The following is a 20793-nucleotide window of genomic DNA, read 5'->3' as shown; positions in this document are numbered from 1 at the left end:
AAGTTGGAGTGGCCGGGCGAATATACGGAGGAAACAATGGTTTTCTTTTTTAACCCTTTTCAACGTCTATTTAGTATCTGTTCATTGAATGTTTAATTATTGACAGCAGGAGTTGACCCCCTTGCCCATTTTTGTGTGTCCCAAGCTGGGTTTTTACATTTTCAGATAGTTGAGAAAACCTGAAGACAGGTCTATTTTGTGGCACATGAAAATCATATGAAATTCTAATTGCAGTGTCCGCTAATAAAGTTGTATGGGCTCACAGCCACAGCATTCATTTTTATTTTGTCTGTGGCTGTATGAAAGTTGTCAGGATCAAGATGGAATCACTAATATGAGAAAACCCTGATAAATAGGGGAAGGCCACAAAGGCACGATTCTCACACTTACATGCCTGATAACGAAACAGACTCTACAAAAACCACCGCCTTGCACAAAGACCTCACAACCTTACACAAAAACATTTGTGCAAGGACATCTGCGTCTCCAACCTTGGACCGGCGTCATCCTTATTATGGATCTTTGTAGCCAAAGATAATTACTCAAAACAATTATGTACTCCTCCTTATTTTTTCCTTTAAAAATGTTTATCTCTGGCTGGGCATGGTGTCTCACGCCTGTAATCCCAGCACTTTGGGAGGCTGAGGCGGATGGATCACCTGAGGTCAGGAGATCGAAACCATCCTGGCCAACATGGCAAAAATCTCTGTTAAAAATACAAAACAAAATTAGCTAGGCGTGGTGGTGCACGCCTGTAATACCAGCTACTTAGGAGGCTGAGGCAGGAGAATCTCTTGAACCCAGGAGGCAGAGGTTGCAATGAGCTGAGATCGTGCCACTGCCCTCCAGTCTGGGCGACAGAGAAAGACTCTGCCTCAAAAGAAAAAAAAAAAAAAACAGTTTATCTTCTTTACCACCCTGAATGCACGCATACTTTACTATGACATGCGTATTCCCATTACAATATTTAATTCCCAAATATATTTTTCTTTTATAGAGTGTCTCTCTGCTTGTTATTTAGATTGACAGCTGCTTTGAGGCTACAAAAACAGAAATTAAGTAGTTGTAAGAGAGTCCTTTTCGCTTCCAAAGCCAAAGATACATACTTACTGGCCCTTTCAGAAACAATTTGCTGATCAAGGTCCACAGCATAGCAGAAAGAGCGTGGTCTGTGGAGTCTAGCAGACTTGGGTTAGGATCTTGCCTGTGCCAGTTAGCTTTCTACATCTAGTCAATAGGAATAATAACATGTTCTTAACAGGCTGAGATTGAATAAAGCCACTGTAAAGGTAACATAAACCCCAGTGATCTAGAACTAGTATTGAGGCCTAGTAAATATTGGTTACCTTCACCCGCCTTAATTATATACAAATATAATTTCCTATATAGGCACAAAAAGAAAGATAGAATTACATGAGGCTAGTTCTACTCTCAACTGGAAAGCTATGCACAAGAAATAGAAGGAAAGGGAATGAGACTAATACATTCATTGGATACTTTATAAGAGCAGTCTTCTCACTCTTATTCAATCCTTTATTCCCCAGCAGCCAGAGTTGTCCTACTGGGCACAGTGGTGCACACCTATAGTTCCCACTACTTGGGAGGCTGAGTCAGGAAAATTGCTTGAGCCCAGGAGTTCAAAACTGTAGTGTGCGATGATCATGCCTGTGAATGGCCACTGCACTCCAGCCTGCTCAACATAGTAAGACCTGGTCTTTAAAAAAGTAATAAAAGAGTGGTCCCTGGCATATGGTAAAGGCATAGCGTACAGTATATATTATATGCATTTTCAGCTGGGCTTGGTGGCTCACACCTGTAATCCCAGCACTTTGGGAGGCTGAGGTGAGTGGATCACCTGAGGTCAGGAGTTCAAAACCAAAACCATCCTGGCCAACATGGTGAAACCCCATCTCTGCTAAAAATATAAAAATTAGCTGGGCCTGGTAGCAGGTGCCTATAATCCCAGCTTCTTAGGAGGCTGAGGTAGGAGAATCGCCTAAACCTGGGAGGTGGAGGTTGCAGGGGGCCAAGATCCCGCCATTGCACTCCAGCCTGGGTGATGAGGGCGAAACTCCTTCTCAAAAAATAAATAAATGCATTTTCGCATTCAGCCCTCTTAATAATTGATATACTTGTCAAACGTTTTACTTGTGGAGTCACCATCAGGATGAGGCCCCAGATTCTCCTCCTCCACACACCATCACACAGCTCTGGGCACGCCAACTTCTCTGTGCCAGTGTTCACACCTGCAGATGCAGGTCATGGGAAAACGTACTGCGCAGGATCGTCTTGAAGACTGAATGAGATTTAAAGTGTGCCAGATAGCCCTGCAATCCAAAAGAGGGAAGGGCAGACAAACAGGGAGGGTGTGTGCATTCAAGTCAAAACACGGATGTTTCCTCACACAGGCTTCTTTGAACTCTGTCTCGGTGTGGTAGTAAGCAGGAAATCCTGCAAGGTCTCAAGATGCAAATCTGGCAAGGATCATTGTTTAAGGAACAGCTTCATGGGCCGGATCTCAAGGGATGGGACTGCACAGACTGTTGAACAGAACAGGAAAGGGAGGACCTGCAGGTGGAGGGCGTACGCCAGGCTGTGGAACGGGTGTGGCCAGGCAAGTCTCCGTACACGGAGCCGGAAGAGCTGTGGTCATGGAGGAAGCCTTAGGATTGGACTTGAGAAGATTGGAGTCACTACTCACTTGCTTTATGTCTGGAGATCTGATAAGAATGTATTGTCAGATTCCCTTATAATGAATCCCATACCTGTTTCTACCAAACACATATTCAGCCTAGTTTCACAGTTTATTTCTGTTTTCCAAGTTCTTTGGATTGACTCTATACTAGTGATTGGATAAGACTGAGGAAATGTATGTGTTAAGGGAAATGGCAGTGCATTCCCATTGCAATTGTTAATCTTTCCGAAGATTCCTGACTCTGATTTTTAATGGACTTCATTTAATGAGTTAACGTAACCACAGATTAGTAAACGGGGACTATCGATCTTCACAGAGAACAAGGAAGGAATTTACACATAGTAAGGGCCCAGTGTTGTACTGAAATCACCGACTTTTCATTCAGCATTGACTCTGCACCAGGCCCTGTGCTAAGTGCTTCTCGTACTTGCTCTCACTTAATGCCCACTACATCGTTTATAAGGAACGTTACACCATTTATTCAAAATGTCACTGTTAGTCGGCAGCAAAAGGAAGAGGGAAGAAAGAAATTCCACATAGTCATGTTGATTACTCCCGAAAGTAATTAACTAGGATTGTGTAATGAATGACAACAGAGACAGACCTCTCTTAGGAGGTGACAGTTTAACCGAGATCTGAAGCGAGTCCCGAAGCCAGCCACACAATTGGCCAGAGAACGAGAATCTAGCAGCCCTGATCGGGGCTCCAGCTTGGCCTGTTCTGGAACTGACAGGTGGGAGGCTGGAAGGAGGAACCTGAGTTGAGACTGGGGAGCTAGGCTAGAGCTTCCTGGGCTATGATATGATGACACAGAATTCGCATTTTCTTCTGTAACACACTAGCAAAGACGGCACCTGACTGAGAATATCCATGAGCTTCTGAACAGTAGCAATAAGAAGTATTGCACAATTAATTTACCTGCATCATTCTTTGTTCAGTAGTAACTTTACAGGACCACCTCCATGCATTTCAATCAGCTGTTTATTAATGTGCTTTACTTTGCTTGACATGCATTCTAAGAGGCGTTTCTCCACCCATCCCTCATTTCTGGTTCTCTCACCAAATGTTCGTGTGATTCCTAATTCAGTGTTCCAACTGTGGCTTAGATGACTGGGACAAAATAGAACCTTGGTAGCCTTTATTAATCATCATGTGTTTCTCAGAGATATACCAGCTTCATGTCACTAGCCCTTATGGCTCCCTCCAGCACTCAGGGTAGGATAGTCCAGAGGACGCTGGAATGTGGGGCCCGGGAAGGAGAGCCGCTGCAGCATTACTCACCACTTTGACTTGCTCCCCCATTTCCTCTTTCTTTGGGAATTATCACCAACAGGTGCATTCAAAATCTTCGTATGATTAAAGTTAAAAAGCTTCTGTTAGAGGACAAGATCCACAGATATCATCCTGCCCAGAGTTGACTATTCCCTAATAGAAACCTACCTTTGGGGAAAAGGACTGTACTGTTGCTCTCATTACAAAGATAAGAACAGAAACACAGAGAGGTTAGTTCACTGTCCCAGCGTCACACAGCCAGAAAGTGTTCGAGACCAGGTTCAGATCCAGGTCTGACTCCGAGACCAGGCTCTTTCCAGTACCTTTGCGGTGGCCTAAAAATGTCAAATGGGCTGAGGAGCTGGCTAGAGAAAACTGCCTGATGGCAAAGTTTTTGACATCTCTTGCCATGAGTGGAGATGGGTAATCATTTAACGGAAGATGAGTTTTGACCACATGGTCTATTTGGTTTCTGCTGAAGACAGGGGCTAGGTGGGCCCCTACCCCACCCATTCATCCAGGACAAACTACCTCCTCCAGAGTCCCTGGGATCCTTGTTTTTAATCAGTCAATTGATGAGTGTCGCAGCACTTTTTACAGTTAGTCATTTTGCAGATGTTAATTGAGTCTCTGTTAACCATCAGTGGGCGGGACCACTGTCTGTCTTCTGAACTCATTCATCCATTCGCCAGCTCATTCCTAGACATTCTCTGAGTTTGTCTGCTATGCCTCTGGTAGGCCCTGGGCTAGAGAGATGACACCAGCCGTGTCCTAGAGAGTTCAGCGTCTAGTGGGGGGTTCCTGTAAACAAACAACTGCTGGGCAAGGAGATCAGCGTTTTCACCAAACTGCGTCAGGGTAGAGTGGAGGTACAAAGGCAGGTGGCCATCTCTGCCAGGAGGATCCAGGAAGGCTTCAGAAGGGAAGGCTGGGAAGAGAAGGAGGAGAAGAGAGAGTAGAAAGCAAATGAAGAAATGAGGAAGAAAAAGCAAATGCAAGTGGCAGAAAAGTAGAGAATTATACTTCGCTGAATTAGAGCTCAGAATTCTGGAATTTTGAAGAGATCCATAATCGGTTTTCAAGGGATCCAATATTCACCAGCTCCAAAGTAAGGGGAATGAGGGGTACAACTGCATTGTCCTTTTAAGGATCTGTTGAATGCAGGACGGTCTTTCTCCCTAGAAAGAAAGAAAGAAACAAAGACAAAAATAAAGGACACAGAGCTTAGGACGGTCCCATTCCCTTAAAAGCCAACAGGAGGAGGACAGCAAACTCCTTTATGCTCCTTTTCCCCACTACACAATGCAAAGTGCAGAGTCCTTCCAACTGGGAGCCTCTTTTGTGGCCATGATGATTTAAGAATCACCCTGGATAATTGCTCAGGTATAGCTTTCACCACACTTTCCTTCCCCCTGACTGAACAGAAGCAAAATTCCTTGCTAGGGAGAAAGTTCACCCTGCACTCAGTAGAACCTGCAAAGAACCATGCAGTTTGGCTCCAACCCCTTTCCCCCTTACTTTGGGGTTGTTGAATACTGGAAAAGTGATCAAGGAAAGTACATTTATCACTCTCTTGCCTGAAAGCTTGAGCCGGGGTAATTTTGCACATTCTGTTTAAACGATTGACACGAGAAAGCTGGATTTAGTTCTCCCTTCTTACTTCCCAGCACTAAATGCACACCTCGCTAATCCAATTTCTAGGAAATCCTCCCTCGTGAGCAGGACAGCCTGTGGATTTGCCCAGATCAGGTTGGCAGAGTAGATAGGCTCGTTTGTGAGAGCACGTTCAGACCCCAAGGATTACTATGGCCTTATGGCCGCCAGAGCCACTTTCTAGTAGGTAGGGGACCTTTATGTGCCCCCGGAAATAATGTTAATAGTCCTAGCTAACATTTATTGAGCAGTGGTTATGAATGTGGCATTGCAAATGGATTATGATCTTATTTAATTTGCACAGCAGCCTAGGAGGCAGGCACTTCTTGCTGTTTTTCCCATTTATCAGCTGGCTTAAGGGCCTTTGTACTTGGGACTAATTCTGCCCGAGTTCCTCCTTCTTATCAGCATGGCACGCTACCTCGCCTCCTGCAGATCCTGTCTTAAACATCATCTTCTCGGAAAAGTCTTCGCTGACCACTCATTGAAAATTTCACCACGTCTCCCAGCTGAGCTCTCCTTATCTCCCCTCCCTGCTTTATTCTTATCATACAATCGACTATATGTTTAACCTACTTACTTGTTTATCCCTCTTCTGTTAGCACATAGGCTTCCCGAGGACAAGGATTTCTATTTTCAGATGGGTTCTGGTACATAGGAGACTTGCAGAACATACTGGTGTAACGAAAAACATAATAGCATCATAACTACTTTGCAAACTAGGAAAGAGAAATGTATAGAAATGAGCTAGTATGGGCTGGGCGCGGTGGCTCACGCCTGTAATGCCAACACTTTGGGAGATGGATGGATCGCCTGAGGTCGGGAGTTTGAGTCAAGCCTGGCCAACATGACAAAACCCCGTCTCTACTAAAGATACAAAAATTAGCCAACCGTGGTGGCTCACGTCTATAATCCCAGCACTTTGGGAGGCTGAGGCAGGCGGGTCACCTGAGATCAGGAATTCGAGACCAGCCTGACCAACATGGAGAAATCCCATCTCTACTAGAAATACGAAATTAGCCAGGCATGGAGGCGTATACCTGTAATCCCAGCTACTCAGGAGGCTGAGGCAGGAGAATCGCTTGAACCCGGGAGGTAGAGGTTGCAGTGAGTCGAGATGGTGCCACTGCGCTCCAGCCTGGGTGACAAGAACAAAACTCCGTCTCAAAAAAAAAAAGAAACGAAATGAGCTAGTATGGTCCAGGTAAGACAGAAAACAAGTAGCAGACTAGAATTAACTTAGGCCTCAGACCTCCCAAGTGTTTACAACACTACAGAGCCAGCGCGTAGCCAAATACAAAGCCTTCTGTGGAACTGTGGTTGTGCTGGGAAATAAGCAGACACTACTCGCTACTACTCCCATTACAACTTTCTTTTGAAATCAACTTCTTAGTCCTTCAGGATGACAGTTATTGATGTTAACAGAAGTGGGATGTTTTAGCCCCTCTTCTGCTCTAGGACTCTGCTTGTTGAGATCCAGAGGAAATAAGTTATGGTCTCATCTCTCTGGAAGCTCACTCCAGTTCACTGCCAGTGCAGGAGCTTATACTTGTATTGAGTAGACCTACTGTGTGGCACATACTGTGCAGGAAGCTGTGGGTATGGAGTCAGTAACACACACCACTGCCCTCTGGGAACTCAGAGTTTGGTGCCACAAAGCACCTACAATAACTGCAGCTCTGAAAGGCACAGATGTAGATTGTACTATGTAGTGGTTTTGTTTGTTTGTTTGTCTGTTTGTTTGTTTGCAGCCATAGCCCTGTAAGTAATGGAATGTGTAATGTTCCACATCATCCCGTAGGCATCAGTATTGGAAAACGCATGGGTTTTGGAACAAGTGAAACTGGATTTGAATCTGGGTTGTCACTAGTTAGTTGCTTACTCAATCTTTCTGTGATGTTTGAAGGAATAGAGTTAATAAGCATGCCTAGCGCCTGGGTCCTGGTAAGCTGCCACCATCACCATTAGCTCTCAGTATCATTATTATCATTGTTCTGCCTCTGAGTGACAGTGAGTAGTGAATTCAGTGCCTACAGGTCAATAGGAAGAAACTAGTCTGGTTAAAAATACACCCCAGGTGGCCGGGCGCAGTGGCTCAAGCCTGTAATCCCAGCACTTTGGGAGGCCGAGACGGGCGGACCACGAGGTCAGGAGATCGAGACCATCCTGGCTAACACGGTGAAACCCCGTCTCTACTAAAAAAATATAAAAAACTAGCCGGGCGAGATGGTGGGCGCCTGTAGTCCCAGCTACTCGGGAGGCTGAGGCAGGAGAATGGTGTGAACCCGGGAGGCGGAGCTTGCAGTGAGCTGAGATCCGGCCACTGCACTCCAGCCTGGGTGACAGAGCGAGAATCCATCTCAAAAAAAAAAAAAAAAAATACACCCCAGGTAATAACAATAGCCCCTTATTTAATTAGGACTAATGTGTGTTAGTCAGTGTGCTATACTGAGTATTTCGTTATCTTACTTGATTCTCCCAACAGTCCTGTGAGTTATGATTAATATCCGTTTTGCAGAAGAGTTCCCTAAAGCACAGAGCAGTTATTAAGTAACCTGCCCAAGGTCATGCATGGTGTGTGGGTAGATGCTAGGACCCTGACCCTTGATTTTTTTTGCTCAACTGCCCCAGGTCATCAAAGTGTGTACTGGGGAGGTGACTGTATTCTTGCTGTCATTCCCAAATCAGTCAGAGAAGCAGCAAAAAGTACCAAATCTAGCATCAAGAGACTTGTATTCAAGCCCAAATTCTACCACTGCATCAGCTTCCTGACCTCAGGCCACTGACCTCACTTCGAAGTCTTGGTTTCCTCAACTATAAAATGAAGACGTTGACTTAGCGATGCCCAGCCCCTGGGCCTCTGGTTCTGGGATATGGCTCTTTCATTCATCGCACAACAGATCTACCAAAGCCAGCACGCGATGTCATCAGAGTTAGAAAGACCTCAGCTGAAACCCCAGCTCTGTCACTCACCAGCTGTATGACCTCTGTGAGCCTCAGTTTCCTTGTTTGTAAAAACAAGCATAAACTTACCAATTTCATGGGGGCTGTTCCGAGGACTCACTGAAATAACATAACAATCAGGATACCATCACGAAAGACATCTGCCCTTGGGAGTCAACATATTTGAATGAAGGGACTGCATATGGGGGTGAATGGGCAGGATCAAAGGCATCAGCAAGGGATGCTGGGGCACCCAGGGACTAGCTGGAGCTGAGAGCTGGTACCCGTTCTGGGCTGAGAGATGTGTGTTAGTTTGCTAGGGCTGCCATAACAAAATACCACAGACTGGGTGGCTTAAACAACATAGATTTATTTTTTTCTCACAGTTCTAGAAGCCAGAAGTCTGAGACCAAGGTGTTGACAGGGTTGGTTTTATCGCACCCTTCTATCCTTGGCTTGTATATATAGATGCTTCCTCTCCCTACGTCTATAATCTCCCTTCTGCGCATGTCTGCATCCTAATTGCTTCTTCACATGAGGACACCAGTCCTATTGGATTAGCCTGGGACAGCACTGCAGAGCCTCTTCAGGGAGGGTGAAACCCCACAGGCTATATACCAGCTACTAAAAAAATGACTACAACTCTCTAAACAGAAATCCAATCTGCTGACTGGCTGGTTGGCATGGAGATTTTCTTTCTTCTCTTTTTTTTTTTTCCCGAATAATGGGCTGGCCTCTCCCCACCAATCTGGCTAGATGCTTCACTGCACAAGATGATGTCTCATTTGCCTCCCAAGAAGGACGAGACAGCGTGGATGGCCAAGCATTTCTGACCAGTTGAATGGGCACTGGTCACCCGTCTGACCTCATTTTAACTTAATTACGTTTTTAAAGACCCTGTTTCCAAATTCAGTCCCATTCTGAGGTTGCTGGGGATTAGAGCTTCAACAGATGAATTTGGGGGAGGACACGATCAACTCATAACAAGATATAAAGAGAAGCAATAATGGTGCCAGAAGCTACTGAAGGCTTGAACCATGGAGATAGCTGCCAAGCAGAGGCTGAAATGGAGGACACAGCCATTGCTGGGAACGTTGCCCACAGGCAAGAGTGTGCGAGGGAGAAATGCACTGTCTTTCCTCCCACCCTCCAAGCTGTTGCCGAAGCTTCCGATCAGGAACCAACCACCAGGGATGCCAGGTGATCCCCGGGCACAGAGAAGGGCAGAGTATGGACCTGGGAGTGGAAAAACTGAGAATATGTGTCTGGCACAGAAGGGGCACTCACTAAGTGTTCATCCTTCCCACCTCATAAATGAGAAGGGAAAAGTGGAGACGACGCCTGTGACCTCTGCACCCCTCCCGGAGTGTGTTTTCAGCATCTGCTTTGTTTTGAGCATGTGAATGAGTGAATAATGAAGGCGTACTCAGTTGTGCCCTTCCATGCAGGCTCACTTTGTTTAAGCCAGAAGTTGCAAAAAGCTTCTTGCCCTTTCGGCTGTTTAGGAGCTCCACATTCCAGCAGGTGCCAGCACACGTTCAACTGGTCACAGCTGCTCGGCCATCCACGCCATCTTGCCCTTCTGGGGACGCAGATGAGACATCGTGTGCCGTGAAACATCTAGCCGGACTGATAGAGACAGGCAGATTCATTATTTGTTAAAAAAAAATTAAAATATCCATACCATCCAACAAACTGGACAGCAGATCTGATTTCTGTTGAGAGTTGTAGCTGTTTTTCAGTAGCTGGTATATAGCCCGTGGGGTGTCAGACCCTCCCATCCCTCCCCAAGGTGGGTCTGCAGTGCTGTTCTATGCTTCTGCATCTACCCCAGCTCTTCCAGTCATTGCACTGTGCTCTGTTTTATTTAGTGCCAATTTTAAGACCAATATCTTGGCACTACTCTGTATATTGTTCCTGCTATACAGCTGCAGAAAATACTTCCTCCTTCCTGAAATAGGCTGGAGAGTTTTTAGTAACTACTTTAACTGCGGTGACCTGGACACAGCCAGAATATCTTCATTCAGTAACTGTTATCTCCCGCATACTGATGGACTGCCTGTGAAAGCTGTCTTGTCCCAGAGCAGGACGTCTAAGGGACTCAACATCTTGGTGGATTTCTGAGCGGGAGAAGAGACGACGACAGACCAGTGAGCGTGATTTCTACCTTGGGTTTTTCTTATCATTTACTGTCTAAAATGTGCAAAATGACTTGCCTTCTGTGATTTAGTGATTAGCTGAAAATCTGTCCAAATCTGGAAAATGACAGTAGTATTACTTTCCTGGAACTGCTATAACAAAGCACCACAAACAGTGGCTTAAAAAAGCAGAAGTTGGCCGGGCACAGTGGCTCATGCCTGTAATCCCAGCACTTTGGGAGGCCGAGGCAGGCGGATCACAAGGTCAGGAGATCGAGACCATGCTGGCTAACACAGTGAAACCCCATCTCTACTAAAAATACAAAAAATTAGCTGGGTGTGGTGGTGGGCACCTGTAGTCCCAGCTACTTGGGAGGCTGAGGCGGGAGAATGGCGTGAATCTGGCAGATGGAGCTTGCAGTGAGCCAAGATGGCACCACTGCACTCCAGCCTGGGCAACAGAGCAAGACTCCATCTCAAAAAATAAAAATTAAAATTAAAAAAAGCAGAAGTTTCTGGTTCTAGATCCTTGAGGAATTGCCACACTGTCTTCCACAATGGTTGACCCAGGAATCCCATTACTGGGTATGTACCCAAAGGATTATAAATCATTCTGTTGTAAAGACACATGCACACATATGTTTATTGCAGCACTATTTACAATAGCAAAGACTTGGAACCAACCCAAATGCCCATCAGTGACAGACTAGATAAAGAAAATGTGGCACATATATACCATGGAATACTATACAACCATAAAAATGAATGAGTTCATGTCCTTTGCAGGGACATGGATGAAGCTGGAAGCCAATATTCTCAGCACTAACACAGGAACAGAAAACCAAGTACCACATGTTCTCACTCATATGTGGGAGTTGAACAGTGAGAACACATGGACACAGGGAGGGGAACATCACACATGGGGGCCTCTTGCAGGGGATGGAGAGAATTAGGACAAATACCTAATGCATGCAGGGCTTAAAACCTAAATGAGGGGTTGATAGGTGCAGCAAACCACCATGCCCATGTATATCTGGGTAACCAACCTGCATGTTCTGCACATGTATCCCAGAACTTAAAATAAAATAAAATTTTTTTTAAAAAAGCAAAAGTTTATTCTTCCACAGTCCTGGAGGCGAGAAGTCCACGTGAAGGTGTTAGCCAAATCACGCTCTTTCTGAAGCCTCTAGGGGAGGATTCTTCTGATTCTTCCTTGCCTCTTCCAGCTCTGGTAGCACCAGGCATTCCTTAGGGGCGTATCTTCAACTCCTGCCTCTGTCGGGCCTCTTCCCTTCGTGTCTGTCTCTTATCTCTTCTTCTTATAAGGACACTAGCCCTTGGGTTGGAGTCTACTCTAATCCACTGTGACCTCATGTTGACTTGATTACATCTGCAAAGACTGTTTCCAAAAAAAGGGTCACATGCACAGGTATTGGGAGTCAGGACTTGAACATACGTTTTAGAAGGAACCTAATTCAATCCATAAGAACACTTTTCCTCAACTTTTTATTTGCAAAGCACTCTGTGGTTAAAAGAAACTATTTGTGGAATCTCCTCAGATCTGCGGGGTTGACCACGAATTATCCCTCTAGTTTGGCAAGTAAGTCTGAACGGACTAAGGAAAGCTGAGATGAGCTTAAACAGATGGATTATAGAGAAGCAGAGAGTTGGAGGCGTAAGAAATAGCTCAGGAGGAAAGGTGGGGGGAGTCTCAGGGACTTAGATCCTTGACCTTTTTTTTTTTTAACTTTGTATTAGTTGTTTTGCTTTGACCAGCCACTTAGCCTTTCTGAGCCTCAGTTTCCTCAAGCCAATGGGGATAGAGATGGGACATGGATTTGATAACCTTCTTTGAGTTTTGTTTTTTTTTTTTTGTAGCTTGATATAGATTCCAGAAAAGACTAGCAAAGTAGGCAGCAGGCATCGCCCAGCCAGCTTTGAGAAGGGGGTCTCTGTTGGTGCATAGCTGGACACGCAAAGCCAGAAATTCACTCATTTCCAGTCAGCTTCGGGACCCACATTCCTTTGCTTTAAAAGTGGGAAGAAAAATATATGAAGAACTCGTCCAAACCAGTAAGAAAAAGGGCAGGCAACCCAATAGAAAAATGAGCCAAAGAATAGGCAGTTCCCAAAAGAGGACAAAATGGACAATTAACATATCAAAAGACTATGAGCTTCATTAGTCATGAAAAAATGCAAATTAAAATCCATATTGCTATACCACTATACAAAGTGTAGACCTACCCGAAGGCCTAAATTGCAAACATTGAGACAATGCCAGTTTTTAGTGGGACGATGGAGCAATTGGAATACTTCAGAACCACTTTGCAATATCTACTTAACCTGAGCACGTGCACACTCAGTGACCTGGAAGTTCCACTTGGAGGTTTGTACTCAACAGAAATGCATACACATGCCATCAAAAGACATGTTCCAGAATGTTTATAACAGCCCAAATATCCATCAGTGACACAATGGGTAGAGTAAGATATTCACGTCATAGATTATTATACAGCCTTAAGATGAACAAATGACAACGGCATGCATAGGATGGATGGATTTCACAAACGTAATATTCATACAAAGGGCATGTACGGTATGATTCAAAGCATATAAAGCTCAGAAATGGATAAAACTATGCTATTGTGTAAGAAGGCGAGACAAGGCCAGGCGCGGTGGCTCACACCTGTAATCCCAGCACTTTGGGAGGCTGAGGCAGGCGGATCACCTGAGGTCGGGAGTTCGAGACCAGCCTGATCAACATGGAGAAACCCCGTCTCTACTAAAAATACAAAATTAGCCGGGCATAGTGGCACATGCCTGTTATCCTAGCTACTCAGGAGGCTGAGGCAGGAGAATTGCTTGAACCCAGAAGGCGAAAGTTGCGGTGAGAAGAGATCACACCATTGTACTCCAGCCTGGGCAACAAAAGCGAAACTCCATCTCAAAAGAAAGAAGGAGAGATGATGGCAAGATAGTGGGTATGTTTTTGGCTGTAAGGGGGATTCTGGTCTAGTAATACTCTGTTTCTTGGTCTGGGTTCTAGTTATTCAGTTTGTGAACATTCATCAAGCTATACAGTTATGATCTATGCACTTTTCTGAATGTACATTCCACTCTAATAAAAAGTTTGTTTATAAAAGTAAAAAACAAAAGTACTCTGCAAGTTTTTGTTGAAAGTATTTGCCAGCTACCAAACCCTTTGTGTTCTTGGTTCTATCGCAACCTTGGCCAGATGATTTCTGTCCAGTGAGATGAAGAGGAAAGGTGAAGTGTTGTCTAAAAGGACCACTTCCCACAACATGAGATCCAACCACACCCTGTCTGCCTAGAACATACCTCTATCTGAGCACCCATAACACCTCCAAGCTCCCTCAAGCAGGGACCACTGTGTTCTTTGTCTCTGTGTACCTTGTGCCTGGCCTGTAGAAGTTGCTAAAATATGTATTTATTGAATGAATGAGTGAGTGGATGACCACACTCCATTCCATTCACACTTGAGAAAAACCCAGCCAAGTTAGGGAAGGTTTGAGATGGAAGGATTTCCACCTTCTCTCCCACCCCTCCCTCCTTCCCTATCTCTCGTCACTCTCTCTCTCTCTCTCTCACACACACACACACTCTCAATCTCACTGTCTCACTGTCTCTCTCTCTCTCTCGAAAAGCTTTCAGGAAGAAATCATTTAAAAAGCAAAAGCTGGATTACAGAACCTTTTCATTTATATGATCAAAAGTGAGTCCCAGGTAAAATCAGCAGGGGATTTTAAATTAAGTGGTTTTTAATAAACTTACTTTCTGTCGGATTATGAATAAGAAGAGAACTCTAGTGCTTCAAAGCAGAAGGGAGGAAGGTCATGATTGTGAGGATGATTTTCATCAGCATTTCTGAGATGAGAGTCCTCGCGCTCCCCAGAGCCTCCTGCTGAGCAGCTGTACTGGGTCCACTTAGGATTTCTCTGATTCAAACCAGCAAAGCCTCAAAAACCACTGAAGGACTAAGGATCTAATCTTCATTTCCACATAGTGGCTCTTGCATGACAGGTGGAGAGGCGAAGAAGTGCAGACAGAAGCCAGTGAGGACTCAAACTGAAGGGACAAGCAATATCCTATTAGATTCCTGGGGGGAAAGGGGCAAATCATTCTGACAATGTTGGAAGCCATAACCACCTTTGAGATTCCCTGTGCACACTGATATATCAAACCCTGTTTAACTTTATTTAACCCTAATAAATAATATCCTACACTTAATTAACTTATTTAGCCCTGCTTCCACAACATTTACTAGCATCCTACAGAATGCTACATCAGACGCTGTGAGAAACACTGAGTTTAGGAATAAAAGGTTTAATCTGAAACTTGCTCTGAACCTCATTCAAAGGAGTCATCCAGGAACTTTGGGTCCTACTTTCTCCTCCCGAGCCAAGGAAGCATGTGGTCTGAATTGACCAACCCAATTCTAGCTACATTCTTGTAGCTGGGCTAAAGAATGAAAATGGGCCAGGGAGGGAATAGTGGCAGAACCTTTTCTTAAACAGTAAGTTTTCATAATGCAAGCTTAAGGCATTCCCCTTTGCTGAAAAAGTTTCAAAGAGTTTTTGCTTGCAAGAAGTAGTCCTGCACATGCTGTGAAGTTACTTGGGTAGTTTCAGATGCGGAAAGAAGGGAGTCTCCCTAACACACAGGAGGGAAAGTTGACATAAGTTAGCGCTGACACAGTGTCCTGAGTTGAATATATCTTGGCTCCATCCGGTTACCCACTATCACTAATCTTGATCAGGCCCTACCCTAGGCCTACAGCTTCCTTTTCACACAGTACTGTCCTCAGGGAAGCCCTAGTTTTCCTGGCTTTTTTTTTTTTTTTTTTTTTTTTGAGACAGAGTCTCACTCTGTCGCCCAGGCTGGAGTGCAGTGGTGCAATCTCGGCTCACTGCAAGCTCCTCCTCCCGGGTTCACACCATTCTCCTGCCTCAGCCTCCCAAGTAGCTGGGACTACAGGTACCCGCCACCACACCCGGCTAATTGTTTTGTATTTTTAGTAGAGACGGAGTTTCACCGTGTGTTAGCCAGGTTGGTCTCCATCTCCTGACCTCGTGGTCCGCCTGCCTTGGCCTCCCAAAGTGCTGGGATTACAGGCGTGAGCCACCACGCCCAGCCCTTTTCTGGCCTGTTATAATGATTGGGATCCTCCCAGGTTTTTACAGAGGCAGTCTGGTTATGGCCTGTGGTCTTCTCAAAGCCCTTCAAACATTTACTTACTGCTCCTCCAGGAGTTACTCTTTTGTTTTGGCTTTAGACCCCTGATTCATCAAAGCCTCACCATATTTAGTTATGAGCATGTACGCAGACACACACACACACACACACACATCTCAGGAGGCAACATGGTATGGTTGAGACCACAAATCAAAGAGTGAAATTAATTTTGCCACACATTAGCTATATGGAAGCTTTAGTTTCTTCATCTGTAAAATGGAGATAATTCCATCTACTTTGCAAGTTTGTCATAAGAATCAGAGGTCATCTGGCTGGGCGCAGTGGCTCACGCCTATAATCCCAGAACTTTGGGAGGCCAAGGCAGGTGGATCATGAGGTCAGGAGTTCGAGACCAGCCTGGCCAACATGCTGAAACCCCGTCTCTACTAAAAATACAAAAAATTAGCCGGGCGTGGTGGTGCGTGCCTGTAATCCCAGCTAGTCAGGAGGCTGAGGCAGGAGAATCACTTGAACCCAGGAGGCAGAGGTTGTGGTGAGCCGAGATTGTGCCACTGCACTCCAGCCTGGGTGACAGAGTGAGATTCTGTCTCAAAAAAAAAAAAAAATCAGAGGTCATCTAAGTTAAGTTCCTTCTCTCTAGTATACAGCAGTTGCTTGATAAATGGTAGGTATTATCATCATCGTCACCATTTTTAGCTTGTTCTCTTTTTTTTTTTTTTTTTTTTTTTGCAGTTGCACTGGCAAAAAATAATATCTAGCTTATAAAACAGTATTATTCTCACTTTCCTCTCTGCACAGATACCACCTTTTCTTTCCCTGCCATCTTGATTACTGAGCTATTGCTAAAAAGAAAACATTGCCCTCTGATCCACAGATGAAAAGCCCTACCACTTGACCAGACGTTCACGAGAGGATGCTTTGATTTTTAATTTATTTATTCACTTATTTACTTAGCGTTGGTCTCTATGCTCCCAGCACAACAGCTGTAGGTAAAGCGCTGTGGGTCACATGCATCCCAGCCAGCTCCCTTGATGGTCCTTGTCAAATTTAAGGCACGTTGCCTCAGTGCAGAGCACTCAGGGGCAAGGGGCTTGCTCCAAGCTCCCAGACCCCGACGACAAGGATGGGAATGGGAGGATCAGGCAGCAACGAATGCCAGGCAAAGGTCAAAGTCAAGCTTTTGGGCACCACCTTCCTCCTGACAGCAGAAAAGCAGGGTCAAAAGTCTGATCTGGGGCATGCATTCCAAAGCCAAATCCATGTTCTTTCAGCTTAAAAGGGTCCAGTTTCAAACGGAGCCATTTTCATAACTTGAAGCAGTATTCACTTAAAAATCCTGTTTCTATTTTGCATGCATGCACATAATTTATATGAAATCCAGTAGGAATTATGCAAGTTCACTGAGGGATAATTAGGCACCTTAATGAGGAAATGTATAGTTTCTGTAACTGTCATTTATTAAGCTTTTATATGCCACTTCATATTTTGAAAGCCCTTTACAGCCATTAATTAGGATATTTCCGCAGCCCCATAGGAGCCAGGTCAATAAAAAGAGTTCTGTTTCTCTTGGAAATGTTGTTACTCAAGTCTTTTATGACCTGGGTGCAAACTCTTAACCTTTGAAGAAACTGGCAGATAATCTTATAAGCTCATATCAATATGATGATTATATTTAACATCCTAAACAGACTCCTTAGCTGCTTAATACAATTTATGCACATAATTTTCCATACAGTGGATTTTCTTTCCTTTATTATTTGTTTCCTTCCTGTGGATGTATCTCTTAGCTGCCGCTTCGAATAACCTCAAGAGATCTCCTAAGCATGCAGGCTGTGACACTATAAGTTAACTATTTTCAGAACACTGAGAAGGCTATGGGCCTGGAATTATTTCCAAATATTGCAAGTATTTCAAGTTGTCCAGTACATTCCACACTCACGGAAATTTTGAAGATTATTAGAATAATCAGTGGATTACAGAGAGAAATTATTTACTAGGTAATTAATAGTAATTAATTGCACTACAGCACTGATGGATACTCTTCTGCTGTACCAGATAATTTAAAGATGCCATTTTTCTTGTTTCTGTTGGGGTTTTTTTTTTTTTTTTTTTTTTTTTTTGAGACAGAGTCTCACTCTATCGCCCAGGCTGGAGTGCAGTGGTGGGATCTCAGCTCACTGCAAGCACCGCCTCCCAGGTTCACGCTATTCTCCTGCCTCAGCCTCCCGAGTAGCTGGGACTACAGGCACCTGCCACCACGCCCAACTAATTTTTTGTATTTTTTTTAGTAGAGATGGGGTTTCACCGTGTTAGCCAGGATGGTCTCGATCTCCTGACCTCGTGATCCGCCCGCCTCAGCCTCCCAAAATGCTGGGATTACAGGCATGAGCCACTGCGCCCAGCCTGTTGTTGTTTTTAAGACGGAGTCTCGCTCTTGTTGCCCAGGCTGGAGTACAATGGGGCGATCTCGGGTCACCACAACCTCCGCCTCCCAGGTTCATGCAATTCTCCTGCCTCAGCCTCCTAAGTAACTGTGATTACAGGCACCCACCACTACGTCTGGCTAATTTTTGTATTTTTAGTAGAGATGGGGTTTCGCCATGTTGGCCAGGCTGGTCTCGAACTCCTGACCTCAGGTGATCCACCCTCCTCCGCTTCCCAAAGTGCTGGGATTATAGGCGTGATCCACCGCGCCTGGCCCCCATTTTCTTTTTTGTTCCTCATCATCACCTTGGAGTTAATGTGGGATTGTCACTATATTACAAATAAAGATCTGAGATTTAGAAACACAGTGAGTTTTTTCAAGAATCATATTGATACTAAGCAGTGGTATCAGCACTCAGAGCCAGGAGTGTGTTTTCCAGGTCCACTGCAGTTTTTTCTTTATATGCAACTCCTTCCCCTTCTGAGATAGCTACAAAAAATAATAATAATAAGCCTGTGTTCCCAGAATTCATTCTGCCGCGTCACTCTGAGGATGTGAGGATATCAGTTACAGGAATAACCTGTGGTAGACTGGGCACAGTGGCTCACGCCCATAATCCCAGCACTTGGGGAGGCCAAGGCAGGTGGATCATGAGGTCAGGAGTTCGAGAGCAGCTTGGCCAACATAGTGAAACCCTGTCTCTACTAAAAATATAAAAATTAGCTGGGTGTGGTGGTGGGCACCTGTAATCCCAGTGACTCGGGAAGCTGAGGCAGGAGAATCGCTAGAACCCGGGAGGCAGAAGTTGCAGTGAACCGAGTTCACACTACTGCCCTCCAGCCCGAGAGACAATGCAAGACTCTGTCTCAAAAAAAAAAAAAAAAAAGAAAGAACGAACCTGCAGTTAATTATAGATTTATGAGTAAACACAAATGTTTTCACCCATGCTAGACAACTTTATGCAGCCTTTCTAAAATTTTGTTTTTGGGGAGAAGAGGGGGGACGTGGGTCATTACCTTTTGAGGTCTGCAGTTCAAATGTAGTGGACAGTATTTGCTACCTGCTAGATATTCAGCAACCCATTCCTTTGAAATCAGTGTCCTAGAGAGAGAAGCCTGTCTGATTTGACCTTTGTTCTTCCTGTCTCTCACTTATATAACCTTTTTTATCCTTAAGTTTCAGTGTAGCCATCATTTCAAGATGCCCTTCCCTAATGCTTCCCTTGGGACACAGTCAGTTTCCCTGTACCCCAGCTCCCATAGTTCTTCCCCACCTCCCATTTATCACAGTGCTTTGTGTTTTTGTGATTACCTATCTCCCTTCCCTATCAGGCCTTGCTCCCTGAGAACAAGGACTGTGTTTTAAAAACTTCCAAGTCCCCAGTTAACTAATGAATAGAACCAAAGCAAGTGCTCAAATAAAAAAAAAATCTGAAAGGAATCACAGACGAAATACCTTCTGAATGCAGAACCTATGATTAAAAGTAGACAGAGTCAGCTGGGCATGATGGCTTACACCTGTGTTCCCAGCACTTTGGGAGGCCGAGGTGGGCAGATCACTTGAGTTCAGGAGTTCAAGACCAGCCTGGCTAACATGGTGAAACCCCATCTCTATTAAAAATACAAAAAACATTAGCCAGGCATGGCGGCGGGCACCTGTGGTCCCAGTTACTCAGGAGGCTGAGTCACAAGAATGGCTTAAACCTGGAAGGCGGAGGTTGCAGTGAGCTGAGATCGTGCCACTCACTGCACTCCAGCCTGGGCAACAGAGTAAGACTGTCTCAAAAAAAAAAAAAAACACACAACAAAGGCAGACAGTGTCCCCTCTGGTTTGGCATGCCAAAGGCAGCTTGCCTGTGGCCCAGCTGTTGTGTCTGGGAGCCCTGATTCCCACATGAGCCTATGTCAGCCAAACACACGTGTGACATTCCTGTTTAATAGGAAGAAGCATGGTCTTTAAAAATGTCGAGGTACAAAGAAGAGCCATCCATGGGTTCTGCTGGCACAGGAAGCACAGGGTCTTTATCAGTTCTAACGTTGTAAGGTAAGCAGGGCAGTCGGAAGCATTTGCCAGCACTGTGACATTGGAAGCATCACCTCCGTCCTCAGCACCTCGCTTCCCACATCGAGGCAAACTCAGTAGGAATGTGTAACCAGCCCCCTTTCTAAGAACGTTGTGAGATTAGAGGCGGCTCGGGAAGCTGAGAGTGAAATTCATAAGCTTTGTGACATGTTTGCTCATGAATGTGTTTGTTTTGGATTCTGATTCTTGGTTGAATCGGGGTACAGAGAGTGGCGTATTTAGTAAACTTTCCGGAGTTCCAAGGAGAAAAGCAGCCTGAGAATCAGCTCATCAAGTTCACAGAGGCCCAGGTTGCGGTGGTTTTATGGCAGAGTGCCATTGTGCCAGTTTTCCTGGAAGAAGTGGTTTGATGAAAGAAAATTAAATTATGC

The 20793-nt window shown here is 44.9% G+C and overlaps 1 protein-coding gene and 1 long non-coding RNA gene across 8 annotated transcripts in view; one reads left to right on the top strand and one right to left on the bottom strand.

Annotated features, from left to right (window-relative positions):
• The window catches only part of LOC105493993 (LARGE xylosyl- and glucuronyltransferase 1), a 634501-nt gene that overhangs the window by 501406 nt on the left and 112302 nt on the right, over window positions 1-20793 (top strand). The window lies entirely within an intron of this gene.
• Window positions 5035-14624, bottom strand: LOC139358718 (uncharacterized). The gene is made up of 3 exons (XR_011614102.1): window positions 14494-14624; window positions 6201-6295; window positions 5035-5145 (listed from the first exon to the last, which is right to left on the bottom strand). It is a non-coding gene; the product is annotated as an uncharacterized lncRNA (long non-coding RNA).

This window comes from Macaca nemestrina, chromosome 15, assembly GCF_043159975.1.
Source record: "Macaca nemestrina isolate mMacNem1 chromosome 15, mMacNem.hap1, whole genome shotgun sequence".
Taxonomy (NCBI): Eukaryota; Metazoa; Chordata; class Mammalia; order Primates; family Cercopithecidae; genus Macaca; species Macaca nemestrina.
This window is presented reverse-complemented; position numbering and strand designations above follow the sequence as displayed.